Below are 15,998 nucleotides of genomic sequence, written 5' to 3'. Positions count from 1 at the left end.
CGAGACCGGATTTTCCTGACAAAATTCGAGTCTAGACACGGCTCTTCCAATAGAAAAACATATATTTTTCGAGTCGAGACATCACTTTTACAGCACATTTCCGAGACGAGACATCCACAAATCTTGTCTCCTTAGCATCCCTACTTGTCATCTAGTACGCAATCCTTTTCTTTTAAGTGATATTCTTGCACGTAGGGACGTTTGAATTCTATGGCGTGATATTTTCTCAATTAATATAGAAATTGTCAGGGCTAGTAGATCTCTACCATTTCCGGTTTTAAAATGAAATGAAATTGTCAGGGCTAGTAGATATCTACACTGTAAAAACTCGCTGTGTTATTTCAACGACATGCCTATGTATTAACACGATTGTGTTAAAATATAACACAAACAAGTGGTTAGAACAACTCAATCTCCATTTGGAGTTGTGTGTCAAATGCCGGTAGTTGAAATGACACACAGCCTGTGTGTTAAATTAACACAAGTGTAGAATCTTCGGTGTTGTTTTCTGCGTAATTGCCAAGTATGTTGGTCATCTAATTATAATGGCTTATGAATTGAAGCTAGAGACAAACACAGTAGAAAGAAATACTTAAACAAATCCAGGTATACCCAAAATTTCAAAATGCAAACCGCGCGATGTGTTTTCAATTGTTTTACATAATGTTTCTGAAAAAACCCTAACAGCACAAGATGTGCTAGGCATGTGCCATTTAGGTGTTCTAAATTCATCTCCCACATTTGATGCATTTATTGCTTCTTTTTCTAAGCGATTGTGTACTAGAAGCAACAAATGCATCAACTTTATTAGATGGCAACCGCCGATCATTTGAAAGTGAATATGGAAAAACTATAAAATAAAGTAAATAGACAGTCGTCATTTTGTTATAAAATTACATGGAGAGCAGATTTTATCTTATCCCGAACGGTTATCGTCGAATATACGCGGCTTAAAGGAGCACTCTGATTAGCCAAATTCAAAAGACCTTAAGAATTTATCCCTCTACAAGCGACGTTTTCCTCATTGCCTCCGTGGACATGTCGGAAGAGAATGCGGCTAGTAATCGAAAGGTTGGTGGTTCGTGCCCTCCCTCTGCCATTGGAGAAAGTCTCTTTTACTTCTTTAAAGTGTTTTTTTAGACTCAGCCTAATGTAAACACATTACGCATATAGGCGATTTAACATATTTTGAGGGAGTAATTTTATGGTTCATTAACGCTTACGGCACGGATCAGCAACAGTTGTGTGTTAAAGACGTAACACACCCCCTGTGTTAAACGCTAACAATACGGGGTATGTGTTGAACTAACACCGCATAGTGGTAGTCACGCTGGAACGACTGCCCTGTGTTAAAATTGAGTTGAATTAACACAACCATTTTTTAATGTGTACCATTTCCGGTTTTAAAATGAAATGAAATGAAAAATGAAATCTTTCAGCTTAACTTCCCACCATTATACTATTTATGCTATTTATACTATTTATGCTATTTATACTATTTATGCTATTTATGCTATTTATACTATTTAAGCTATTTATGCTAAGAGAGACGCATTATTAAGGCAAGTGTAATATTGATGGAAGAATTGATGGAATAAGAAGGTGGGAGGAAACGGGAGAACCCCGAGAAAACCCACGGACACGTTATTGTCCATCACAAACTTACTTGGCCGTGGATCGAATCAGAGGTAAGCACACTATCACTGAGCCAGCATGACCCCATTTCCGGTTTTAGAAGTGAGATTAAAGTGTAGATGTAATACATATATTCTTAGGAGAATCCATGGGTAAAAGTGAGGGGGGAACATGGGTGAACGCCGTTCCCTCACCTCCAAAAGATATGTACGGCGTTCCCCAGTTACTAAAAAATTACAATGGGCAAAGGTAATCAGGAGGACGACGTAACGTCATGCACATATCTACCGTCCCCCTACATTTTCAGATCCATTTTTACCCCTGAAATTGATTGCAGTTAGTGATGTGAGGTGGAAAACTTTCCGTGGAAAATTTTCCATTTCGGAAAATTTTCCGCTATATTTTTCCGGAAAATTTTCCGTTCTAAAAAAATTACAAAAATCAAGTAACAATTCCTCAGCAATCATGAAATTGATTGAATTCATGTATAGAAATGTTAAAGAGTGAAATATCGTTTAAAGAATTTGAAAATTTTCATGGCTCAGACAATTTTCAGTACTATGTAGGAACTAGTGGAACAATTTTTCATGAATCGAAAAATTGTCTGTCCTGTTACAGTGATGAAAATTTTCCGGAAAATTTTCCGATTGATAAAAACATACTCCACTTACTCCTACATTGTTGTTTAGTCGAGATGTGAGGTGGAAACTTTTCTTCTATATTTTTCCGGAAAATTTTCCGTTCTTAACAAATATCAGTGATTAAGTAACAATTCCTCAGCAATCATGAAATTGATTGAATTCATGTATAGAAATGTTAAAAAAGTGAAAGATCATTTAAAGAATCTGAAAATTTTCATGGCTCAGACAATTTTCAGTACTATGAAGGATTAAATTAAACAATTGTTCATGAATCGAAATATTTTCTGCCTTATATGGAAAAATTGAAGAACTTTTTATGAGTCGGAAAGTTTTCATCATTTTGAAGCAAAAGTAAAACAACTTTTTTGTGAATCGGAAAGTTTTATTGCTCTGTAGAAACAAGTGAAAGGAATTTTCATAGATCGGAAAATTTTCATCACGATGTAGAAACAAGTGGAAAACACTTTTCATAGGCCGGACAATTTTAAACGTTATGTATAGTGATGTTAGGTGGAAAATTTTCCACTATATTTAACTGCACATAGAGCTACAAAGTTGAATTTCAGTATAGGAAAGTTAGTTAGCAACAAATTATAATTTTCCAATTAGCTTTCGGGAACCGGAAAATTTTCTATTTCAAGTTATGAAATAAAATTTTACAGTGTTTCTCTCTCTCTCTTGCTCTGCGAGCTCCTTCGTTGCTTTGGTATGGAAAACCTGGCTTCGATTCCCAGTGGGAGCTCATGTAGTTCGGATTCCACGTTAATCAGTTGGTACCATTTTATATAGTCTCGCTGCTGAAAGGGACGTTAAACTCAAAATAAACTCAATTCAACTACTCTCTCTCTCTCTCTCTCTCTCTCTCTCTCTCTCTCTCTCTGTGTGTGTGTGTGTGTGTGTGTGTGTGTATGCAAAGTGCAGAGAATATACATCGAGTTCGTAGAGTACAAATATCCCATTCTATTATTTAAAATTTCAATTTATTAAAAGTCATGAATATTTTCCGGTTCATAAAAACATAATCCACTTATTCATTCCAAAAATTGTTCCACTTGTTCCTACAATGTACTGAAAATTGTCTAAGCCATGAAGATTTTCAAATTCTTTAAACGATCTTTGACTTTTTAACGTTTCTATATATAAATTCAATCAATTTTATGAATACTGACGAATTGTTACTTAATCACTGATATTTGTTAAGAACGTAAATTTTTCCGGAAAAATATAGAAGAAAAGTTTCCACCTCACACCTCGACTAAACAACAATGTAGGAGTAAGTGGAGTATGTTTTTATCAATCGGAAAATTTTCATCACTGATTGCAGTAAAACCGCTTCTGTCTACCTATTACAGTTTTTACTCTGTAACGATCAACGCTGAAATCGGAAGTGGTTGATATCTGTCACTTCCAGTTTGAATGGAGAGTTAAGAGAGAGAAGATGGTACTTCTAATCTTAGAACACTAAATACATTTAAAAAAAAGAAAAAGAAAAGAAAGAAAAAGAAAAAAAGAAAGAAAGAAAAGAAAAGAAAACTGCTTCTCGCCGTCTCTCGTCATTTCTGCCCTTTGCAGATAAATATTGGAACTGAAAGTTATAGTGCTCCCTCGTGGCTCGTTGGTTGGGTGGTTTCTCCTGATCGACGAACTCAATTTCTAAATTTTGACTCTCTACGTCATAGCCAAAATTCATGGTGATCTCTCAAATAGTTCTTGGGATTCTTTGTCTCCTGCACGTACACTCATGTCCAAAATTATTATTATGCATGTCTAAATATGTTGTTGTAGGAATATAATTTGATTACGAATTCGCCCAGTATTTCTTATAATGTTAGTATGTGTATAATCGGCAAAGACATGTATGTGACAAATTTCATGTCTAAAGAGCAGTAAATAAGAACAATAAAACGAAAATACAATTTTCTTGTCCATGTAACAACATTTTATTTTACTTATTATAATTTTCGTATTTTTAATTCTTTTCCTATGAAATTTACCTCAAATATATATTTCCCGATTATACACATAATATCACTATTAAAAGTACCCTACAAAATCATTATCAAATTATATTCTTACAAGAAGACAGTTATTGATATGCGACAATCATTTTGGACTTGAGTGTACATTCATATGGACAGACTCCTACACTTTCAATCTTACTGTAGTTCCGGAACGACAGTCTGTGAAGTTACGTTAAATCCGAGTGTAGTTCGGGAACGACATGGCCATTTAAAATTTAAAATACCAACCAAAAATGAATTTTGTATGCTCTTTTATTTGAGAAAGTAATTTTGAGTGTTTTTGTGGATTATTTAGTGGCAAACCGGATCCAAGAATGTCTTTCAGTCATTATAGAAAGAGAACTAAAGAAGATGTATCATTATCATTCACATTATTTTTACTTTGCAACAAATAAAGTTATTCTTCACAATGATTATTTACATATACAGTATCTTGTACGGATATTGGCATCTTCTGGTACATTGGTACTTTTTCTTTCATTTCGGAGAGTTTCAACCGTTGACAATAAAAACTTAGGAAGACGTGATTTTTTTAAAAAAATAACTCTTATTTTCTCCAGGACACAGGACAAGGGCGCCGATCCTAAGGGGCCCGGGCCCCCCAAAGCTCACGTGGGTCCCCCTGTATTTTTGAAATGAAATCTCTGAGTTTTACGTCCCACGGTTATGCCTGTTAGGCTAAAGGAGACGGTGATGATGAGTGATGAATAAAATGGTGGAATGGAGATAGTGGGAGGAAACGGGAGAACCCCGAGAAAACCCACGCACACGGTGTTGGCGGAATCTGTGATCGAACCCGGGACCCCAAGCACCAGAGGTGAACGCTCTACCACTGAGCCACCGCGGCCAACCTGTATTTTTATGAATATGTATTTTTATATGTATTTTTTTCTTGTTATATATATTGTTATACATATTTCTTTTAGGAATGGACCCCTCCCAAAGTTATAGAGAAATCGGCACCCTTGGCACAGGACTTTTTAAATTTAAATACCCCTAGGATTAAAAGCATTAAATCACTTTTTTTTTTGAGTCAAAGTGTGTTACGTATCTTACTGTATGTCAATCTAAACGTAGGATAAACGTAATCAGTTTGTTGTTGTTGTTGTTGTTGTTGTTGTTGTTGTTAACTCCTAGAATTGCTCACAATGCAAAAACACGCCAACAAGTTCCATACTTGTCTCGGGAAAATTGAGGGTCACAACACATGGGAATATGTTAATGGAAATATAAGTGGTATTTCCTCGTAGATTTCAATGGTATCCACCTGTTATGAGACAATATTTCGAAGTGAAAAATTTGTCCTGTGATTTCCACATAGATCCCATAAATGTGTCCAAGGAATTCTGTAAGAAGTCCCGTTTCCGACACATAACAGAGACAGGGCCGAATTGAGGATTTCTTGAAAGGGGGTGAACCAATAATTACCACAACATTTGATTTAATTTTTTAAGTTTTTAAATGTCTTCAGACATCTGTGGTGTGAATAAGGAATATTACTTTGTTGAGTGAATCCTTTTCCTTCAACCTTCAGAAAATCGATTTAAACTATTGCTTTTGCAAAACTAAGCTTTCTTTTAAGCCTCAAACGGACACATGACAGGGGGAAGTTTCGGAAATTGTTGCTTTTTCACTCCGAGGTTCTCATTTTAGATAGTGTATATTTACAGTGAAGAGGAGTGCATGTGCTCCGGTGCACCCCCCTAAAATCCGGCTCTGGTCAGAGAGCTGAATTTCCACAAAGTACCCACCAGACTTTCAATGACAGAAACAGGACATCCTCTGGACTGTAGGACGAAGAAACTGAAATTAAATGAAATATTTAAGTTTTACGTCCCACGCTTATGCCGGTTAGCTTAAAGGGGACGGTGATGATGAAAGATGAGTGAAATAGTTGAATGAAGAAAGTGGGAGGAAACGGTAAAACCCCGAGAAAACCCACGAGCACGGTGTTTGTCCACCACACAGCGCGAGCTGGGATCGAACCTGGACCCCAAGCACCTAGATGAACGCTCTACCACTGAGCCACCGCGCCCCCACTGTAGGACGAAGACAACTAATTATAAATACAAATGAACAATTGTGTAATAATTTGGTAAAACAGGAAGAATCAGAAGAACTCCATGACGACTGAAAAACGTGATGTATCCATCGCGTCTAGCCGAATCCGAGGATTGAACCAGTGACCTCAGTGTTAAGCGCTCTACCACTCAGCCACTGTGCACACTTCTCCTGTGTAAAGGTACACTATGAATACACTGTTTCTCCGAAAATTCTTCTCTTATAGTAGTGATTACATATTCATTTGAATTTAGCGATAGAGGAGTTTTTTTTTTTTTTTTTAATGAAGAAAGTGGGGATTTTTTTTTTAAATGGGGAAATTTGATTGAAATCCACTCCACACTCGCATAGCTTTGGTGTGGTTTTGAGAGTCCGTATTTTTGCCGTTTGAAAAGGAAATGCGGGGTCTTGAATAACAGCAGACGAGGGGAGGGAAAAATCGAAAGAAGGTCAACGACTTACGTAGTCTTTCCACGGTCAAGGCCTGTTGAGTAATTCGTCTGCTACGAGAATCGTTCGCATCCTTCTGCCTGCGCTGACGTCGGAGTTTTAACAATTAGGCCGTTGAGGCACATGTTCCCCGACGACGGCGCTTCGGTACTACGCTCTGCATTGACAACCAAACATTCACGGATAGCCTGGTAGTGGCCCATCGTTCGTCTTGGAGTCAACACAGTGCTTATAGGCAGCTGGAGTGTATGTTACGTCCTCAAAACCAAGAAACGAAGACACCTTTTTTTAAAAAAAGAAAAACATATATCGAAACATATTCACACATGGTACAATTACTCACGCATTACTTACGAGGCGAGTTGTCAAGTGTTGGTGGTAATTATAACATTAATTAACGCTGCGAATTGTGGTTTAGAGACGTGATTAAAATGAGTGTCGTGTGATATATATATATTAATACCATAATATATATGTATATACCAAAGTGACTTACTTATTGGAAATTCAGTGGAAAGTTCGATACATTTAAAAAGTGTTGATTCATAATAATTAAAACCAAAAAAGAAAATTGTTTAAAAAAATTTAAAATCCACGAAAATTACTTTATTCAATTACTACAACGAATTTGCTACATTTAAGTTTCAGCCGTGGTAAAATTTGAAGTGATTTTCTAAACTAAACTAAACCATGTGTTATCGTCTTTCTGTGCGAGCAACAGTGTTGGAATTCGGTGCCGCGGTGAAGCACTAATGTCTCTAGGCTACGAGGGAACATTCCATCGGAATTTATAAGGAAAGAAAAAAAAAATTACGGAACAGTTATTGCAGGTAAGACAATTTGATACTTTTTTTTTTTAATGTATTTTCCCGAGACGCATCTGTCTGCTTCTGTTCGTTTTATATAAGATTACAGTGTTAAGTGTGATACAGTTACGAAACTTGTAAAAAAAAATAATCTAAACATATATTTATTATTTTATTGTTAAGGAACGTCGTAAAAGCATTATTTTGTAAAGTTGTCTTCTAAGTCTGGTAGACCAGTATTTGTGAACCATTTTCAACATGAGAACCGTGGTAGATCAGTAGTACTATGCTTAACTCTGCTGCATAGGGGTCCTTGGTTTGATCTTAGCTCGCGCCAGATGAGCTTTGGAATGGATAATCACGTTGTGCGTGTGTTTTCTCGGGCTTATCCCGTTTTTTTTTTTTACATTTTTTTTCATTCCGCCATTTCGCTCATTTATCATCACCGTCCCCCTTAGCTTTCAGCTAATCGTGGGACGTAAAATTAAAATATTTCCTTTGCTTTTCTCAGCATGGGATTGAGCACGGATAATGCAAAGTTTATAGACCTCACAACAAGAATTTTAGGAATGATCAAAAAATGGATAAAAAGATTGCGATCTTGACGAATAATTTGTTCTTGGATCAGGGGTCACAAAATTTTTGAACGGTCCCTAAATCTTACTTTCGTATTTTCTACGGAATAAGCACACGATACTAAGTTAAGTGATAGTTTGGGTTTGGCACACTGTATGTAGTTCTCCAGATAGAAGATGTAGAAGAAAATTTTTGATTGTATTAGGTTTTTTGGTCCAAAAGAGAAAATAGGGCTTCAGCTATTCTGAATAAGGCTATCATTCCAATTTACTAGAAACTGAAATTTAATGTAAAATTTTCAAGTAGGAACAACAAGCACTTTTGGAATTACTATCATTATTTAATGCAATGGTGCTTGTCATGTTTAATAGTGTAAATCCGAATGCACATGGAGTATATTTCTGTACTTATTATTATTATTATTATTATTATTATTATTATTATTATTATTATTATTATTATTATTATTATTATTATTATTATTATTATTATTATTACATGTATCCATTAACATCTCATTTTACACGATCAAGAATAAAAAGTTAATACGAATCACAAATAACACACCCGAAGATTTTCGGAATTTCATTATTAATAAAATGAAAAGTTTTTTTTTTTAAAAAAATAAACATTTTACATTGAACAAAAATCTTTATTCTGATACGACTGACAGTTTTTCCGGACCCACTTTTGGATTGCGGCCCAAAGATTAAGCATCGTTGGAGGGACATACATCATATAAGCAGATATTTTTAATTTTGTGATGATATTTCTTCTTACACTGAAAAAAAAAAAACACCTACTTTTAGACACAGTAGGGCACTTTACGCATTACCAACACTCTTTGAATACTTCCAGATGACACATATTTACCCCTTGTAGATACTGTGTTGTCCAAGTATGTCGCAGATGTATTTGCAAAATGTGTCATTAGTTTGTTTTCAATCTGTTTGCCGAGAACAAGTGTTTTAAATAAGTCATACTATATACTGTTTTTAGAGAAGTAACGCTTTTAGCCACTCGAAGCACACTTAAAAAACATACACTTGATATATTTTCCCCTCAACATCTGTACTAAAAGTATTTAAATCTGTTTTATTGTTTATAGTGTAGGAAATAAAGTATTTTGTAATTGTAATCCAATCTTATAAAATTTATATATGACCTAAGTTTTTTTCTAAATCGCTCTTATTAACGCGTATGACGTTAAAATCACCTTATAGTCACACTTCGCAATTACGATCAACTTGCAGGGTACAAGTCTATTTTACAGGTTATGGCATTTTTTCGTGCTAACAATTTAGGTCCATGGGATATTTTAAATTTCAAGTATATCTTTTAATAATGTTATTATTATTATAGCATTCTCAAGATGTTAAACCTTTTATTTCTTTAAGATTGAACAGAGAAATATTTACATTACAAATATTGCTTGGAAGCATTCCATCGATTGTGAGTCCTACAAAATTACCAGATTCCTATTTCCAGGGATGCTTCGTTTCTTGTACAGTTGATGAAATACTCACCCCTTTCTCTTTTTGGAGTAAAAGAAAAACCGTTTAAATTAAAATGGAAAACGGAAAAAACCTTTTTGTCCAGTGGCGGATCTAGAAAGTAAAAACTGTTGGGGGAACAGCCAGAACCCAGTCTATGATATGTATATATATCATGACTTTACTATAACTTTCAAAAATATATATAAAAAATGTCTTAAATTAGCTTTATTACTCAAAAATCTGGAGGCCTAGATCCCCCGCCCCCTTATTTTTACCTTGGAAATTTTAGGGTTTCCAAAAATATGTTAATTTTTATAAAGCAATAGTAATACATTCTTTTCTGTGACATTACGCGAGAAACGCATTTCATTATTGTATTCCAATGAAAATGAACATTAAAAATTTTGAACAATCAAATAAATCATTCATTCGATAGGAAAGGAAAAGCAACAAATCAGTTAACGTAATAGATTTTCTTTTTCTAACGAAGTTGGGCTCCTTTGTGGCTATATGGTTAACGTGTGCGTCTTCGGCGCCGGAGACCCGTATTCAGTTAACGACGGCAACTTATGTGATTCAGATTCCACGTTAAGCTGTATGTTCACATCTGAGAGAGACAATAAAATGTGATCTAATCCGATCATTGAAAATCCCAACCAAAAATGACTGTTACGGAAATGTTTTAATAAAAAGGATTAATAGCGTTAGATTAAAGTTAGGGCCGCAACCAGCCACAAAAGTCTGGGAGTTCCATACATATGCTAGGGGGACCAAAATCGTAAGAATTCGAAACCTGTTTATATCAATAATTACTCATATCACTTATCCGTGATTCTCATCCTAAACCTTCACTCTATATCCCTAATGTCTCCCCAACATCTCTGAAGCACATTCCGACCCATATATTTATCAGTCTTTGCAAACTTTGCGTACAGCAACGCAACGCAAAAAAAAGGCAAAAATAAATTACAATTGCTATGCCGATTACCGCAAACAAACGCAAATTTCGCGTTGTGTCAACGGAAACAGCTAGCGAAATAGATGGGAATTATAATGAATTTATTATAACGGATCTCATAGAAATATTCACATTTTATTTTTTGTATTAAAGGAACACATAATGATGCATTATGATTTGAGGGGACCTAAAATTTGTAGGGGAGCCAGGCCTCCCTAGCCCCCTCCAGTTCTGGACCTGATTTAACTTATACTGAATATGTAATATACATTTTGTTCCATAGTTCTATGTAATTGCTATTTACAATCTATACATTAACGAAAACGTCAGTTAGTTTATGCATATGTTAACAATACACTTTGTGTCGTAATATAAGTTGACTAGGAATGAAAATAAAATTAAAATGAAATCTTTGAGTTTTACGTTCCACGCTTATGCTAGATAGGCGAAAGGAGACGGTGATGATGAGAAATGAATAAAATGATGGAATGAACAAAGTAGGAGGGAACGGGAGAATCCCGGAAAAACTTATGCACACGGTGCTTGCCCACCACAAAGTCCATTTGGTGCGAGCTGGGATCGAACCAGGCACTATAGGTGAACGCTCTACTGAGTCACCGGCTGCCCATTATCTTTTACTGTAGATTTATTAGCAGAGTAGTGAAGTTATCCATATTTGCTATAACCTCTCAAATGGAATTCCTAGTTCGACGTCACACAGATGTGCCTTTTACACTCGGTAGTTAAATGAAAGGGAAAAAATAAAGGAATTCGCTAGGCCTAAATGATAATTGTACGAGAAACACAAGAACTCAAACAAAATACTGCAAAAAATACATCAATGTTTGAATTTTTTTTTAGAAATGACATTTTAACTTAACATGTTCAAAAGTATCCTTAAAGTGTCCTATTAGTGTCTAATCAGTGTATAGAAGTATCTTACTAGTGTCTAATTAGTGTATATAAGTGTCATATTTGTGTATAGAAGTATCCTACTAGTGTCCAAAAGTGTCCTATTAATACAAGTGTCCTATCAGTGTCTACAATACCTAGAAGTCTTGTGCTGATTGATTAGTTGATTGAATGAGGCTTAATGAGAACGTCAGCATCGAGGCCATTTGTCCCCGTCACTATCAACTCCACTACAGTAAATAAAACTAAACATTAAAAACGAACAGAACAAACTATATTAAAATGTCACTTAGTTTATACATAAGCTAAAAATACACTTTGTGACGTAATATAAGTTGACTAGAAAGGAACCCTTCTTTTTCTTTTTGGGGGGAATTATGCATATTTGCTATAACCGACATTCATCAATAAAATGAAATTCCTAGTTTCACGTCTCACGGTTATGCCCTTTACACTAAAGAAGATGGATAGTTAATGAAAGCGGATATGAAGGAATTCATTAGGCCTAAATGCTAGTTCGATAAGACATACGAGAAGCCTAATAAAACACTGCAAAAATTAAATCTGTTTCGACATTTTAAAGAAACGACATGCTTATTTTTAATGTAAAAACGTGTCCTTAAGTGTTCTATTAGTGCCCTGGAGTGTTTATAAGTGTCCTATTAAGAATATAAGTGTCCCATCAGTATCTAGAAGTGTTTCCTTAGTGTCTAGAACTGTCCTATTAGTGTAGAAAAGTGTCCTATCAGTATCTAGAATAGCTTAAAGATTTCCTAACAGTGCTTAAAAGGTTTCTTGATTAATTGATTGAATGGGGTTTAATGCGGACGTCAGCATTAAACCCCGCTGTCAGGCATTTGTCCCCGTCACGATCAACACGACTGCAGTAAATAAAAGTAAACGTTAAATGAAACAGATCAAAATATAAGAAACAAAAAATTGCTACGAAAAGCATCAACACCTAAAAGAAAACTTATGAGAATAAGAAATATGTAATAGCAATAAATAACTGTATATTAATGAGAAGAAATGATAAGATTACTAATAATAACAATAAAAATAAATATTAGTAACAATAACTACAAATAGTACTAATAGTAACTGCTCAATAATGTTCGAAATGTATATGAACTTCTGATGTATACTGCAAAATAATAATACTAATACTAATAATAATAATAATAATAATAATAATAATAATAATAATAATAATAATAATAATAATAATAATAATAATAATAAAGAAACTACTTTTAGACACAGCAGGACACTGTACACATTACTGACACTCTTTGAACACCTCCAGATGACACATATTGACCCCTTGTAGATAGTATGTTGTCCACGTATGTCCCAGATGTATGCACAAAATGTGCAGAATGTATGTGGGCACTTTGTTTTTGAAATTTTTGCCCAAGTGTTTTAAATATGTTATAGCAGATACTGTTTTTGGAGAATGAACGCTTTTGGACACGCGAAGCACACTTTATAAACACACACTTGATATATTGCTCTTCAACATCTGTACTAAAAGTGTTTAAGTGGCGTTTTATTTTTTACAGTATATCTAAAGATGATACGAACACAGAAATCACTTTTAAACAGTGTTGGGATACTTTACCACTTATTACCATTACCGCCTATTACAATCCAGTACCACTTACCAGTTTTTTTTTCCTATTCATATAGATCTACTCATTGGAAACATCAGATGTTCAGATACATTTTGAACATCCTTATGGCAGGTCTTATTACTGATTAAATGACTTAGATATGTTTTGTTCACTGATATTTTTGAACATGGTCACAAATCGTTCCAAAAGGGGAAAAAATGTCAATACTTATTATGTCCATTTAGTTTTCAGTCTAAATCGGATGATATTTTTAATATTAATTAGTGTATGATCTTCAACAACCAGAGAAGCTGGAGTTCTATCTAATCCTCTCATATAGACAAACATGCTACTGAAGGTTATCTTCTAAAACCAGAAATCTCATTCGGCAAATTCAAAATAAATTTATGTAATTGTATGTCCCTGAAACGCAACCAATATATCGAAAAAATGAAATGAAATCTTTGAGTTTTACGTCCCGCCGTTATGTCGTGTAGGCTAAAGGAGATGGTGATGATGAGTAATGAATGAAATGGTGGAATGAAGAAAGTGGGAGGAAACGGGAGAACCCCGCGAAAACCTACGCACACGGTGTTTGTCAACCACAAACTTCACTTGGTGGGGTCTGGGATCGAACCCGGGACCTCAAGCACCAGAGGTAAAGTCTCTACCACTGAGCCACCGCGGCCCCTACCAATATATTGAATGTATCTGCTGTTAGAATAAAGTGTTCTTTTCTTTCGTACAATTTTGTATTGAATTGATATATTTAGAAGAAAGAAGTAACACTATGTTCATGGAACTCTGAAGATTCAATGCCACATTCTCAAAAATTCTCCATTACCTTCTGTCCTTACCCAACTGGATTCACTTTGTACTTTGTATTCCGATATTTGTGAGATCTATCTTAATATTGTCCTTCCATCTGCGTCTAGTCTTCGTAATGAATCTTTTTCTTATTGGATACTGATCTGTGTTCTTCCTTCAAACTAAGCGACCATGTTTCGCAACCATAGACCACAACAGGCGTAATTATCATTTTATATACACACCATTATGCCAATTTCACAAAAGAAAAAAACACTGATTTGTATTTACCTATTTCAAAATCCTTTAATATAACGGGGAAATTGATATATGTAATCTGTTATGGAAATAAAACATTATATCTTAATGCGTATAATTTCTGCAAGGTCCTTTGTGGCTAAGCGGTTAGCGTAGCCTTTGGCGTGGGAGACCCGGGTTCGATTTCTGGCGGGAGCTCATGTAGTTCGGATTCCACGTTAATCAATACGTCCCGTCTGATATAGCCTCGCTGCTGATAGAGACGTTAAACTCAAAAACAACTCAACTCAAAATAACCTTTGCAAGATGCCTCCTGGATGTGATCACGATTCGATTCAAGGTGACGAAACTTAACCTTGCATGCAAAACCAAGAAGTGGTTCCGATTCCACTTTAAACTCTAGATCTTTCTCATTTAGCATCGGTGGTGAAAAAGGGCGTTAAACTCATATCATTCCAATATCTTATTTATTTTGGTAAGAGAGTAATTTTTATTTATTCCGTTAGAAAGTTTGGTACTAGCACCTAGTCATCTTTTTTTATGGTTGTGATATAAACCACATGTTTTAAACCGATTTTTTTTTTTTTTAAATATTCTGAATTCAACCGTCTATATATGTTGTGTGTATAACATAGGTGCACTGACTTCACTTATTCTTTCTCTGCTTAAAAGAGTATGCTTCCGCGGTGAAAACATGTAGATATAATAATACTCATTACGATATAATAATATTCTTAGGAGTTAGACCATGAAACTCATAAACAGCCAACACTGACCGATTCGAAAAAAAATGTTCACTTACGTTCTTAGTCCGACCCATTTTATAGGAAGTTAATATCGTGTCACCTAAACTATTCGAGATAACAAAAGGGGAAAAATAAAACTAACTAACTAATTGTATGGTCTATGGAACCCGGAGGTTCAATGCCGCGTTCACAAAAGCTTTTCATTCACTTGTGTTTTTAGCCAACTGGGTCCAGTTTCTATTTTGTATTCCTATTTCTGCGAGATTCATCTTAATATTATCCTCCCATCTACGCCTAGGTCTTCCTAATGGTCATTTCCCCCTTGGAGTTCCAGTTAAAACTTTGAAAGCGTTCCGTTCTTAGTTTCTTCCATTATGGCTACATGACCTGCTGACCTGAGCCTTCTAGATTTGATGACCCTAAGAATGTTTGGTGAAGGATATAAGTTACGTAGTTCCTCGTTATGAAGCTTCCGCCATTCCCATTGCTTTGTGTTCGCGTCTTCGTCTCAGGATCTTGTTCTCAAATACTTTCAGTTTACGTTCTTCCTTCAGAGTAAGTGACCAGTTTTCGCAACCATAAATACAACAGGCATAGGTTAATTATCGTTTTATATATTTTAAGCTTCACAATTCATCGGTAGAGTTTATGAAAACAAAAGACTTCGGACTATATAATAACACGGATTCCTTGCTTTCAGTCGAAGTTCAATTTCTTCGTGGCATGGTGTTGGTCTGTTAATGTTGATCACAGGTATTTGAAAGAGTTCACTTTGTCGAAAGTACTGCTTGATATTTTAACATATTCATAATCTGTAGTAGTGCGGTCACAACGAAAACTGCGAGTTATAAATAGGTTAAAATATGAAATAAAATTTTCGACAAAGAAAACGTCTATTATCTAGATACCATACTTGGACTTATGTATATAATGGTTGCGAATCAATTAAAATTAGTTCTCTGCATCATTTTTGTATGCATAATATTTTCTGAATAATTGGCATCTTTTATTTTCATTA

General features: G+C 35.0%; 1 protein-coding gene across 1 annotated transcript in view; it reads left to right on the top strand.

Moving 5' to 3' along the window:
* Window positions 1-6,855: 6,855 nt before the first annotated feature.
* m (zona pellucida domain-containing protein miniature) overlaps window positions 6,856-15,998 on the top strand; it is a 244,358-nt gene continuing 235,215 nt past the window's right edge. The window contains exon 1 of the mRNA XM_081756801.1: window positions 6,856-7,638. The gene's annotated coding sequence lies outside the window, so the exon portion shown is untranslated. The remainder of the gene's footprint in view (window positions 7,639-15,998) is intronic.

Source organism: Thermobia domestica, chromosome 4, assembly GCF_964235325.1.
Source record: "Thermobia domestica chromosome 4, izTheDome1.hap1.1, whole genome shotgun sequence".
In the NCBI taxonomy this organism is placed as follows: Eukaryota; Metazoa; Arthropoda; class Insecta; order Zygentoma; family Lepismatidae; genus Thermobia; species Thermobia domestica.
Note: the sequence above shows the minus strand (reverse complement) of the source record. Positions and strands in the feature narration are given on the sequence as shown.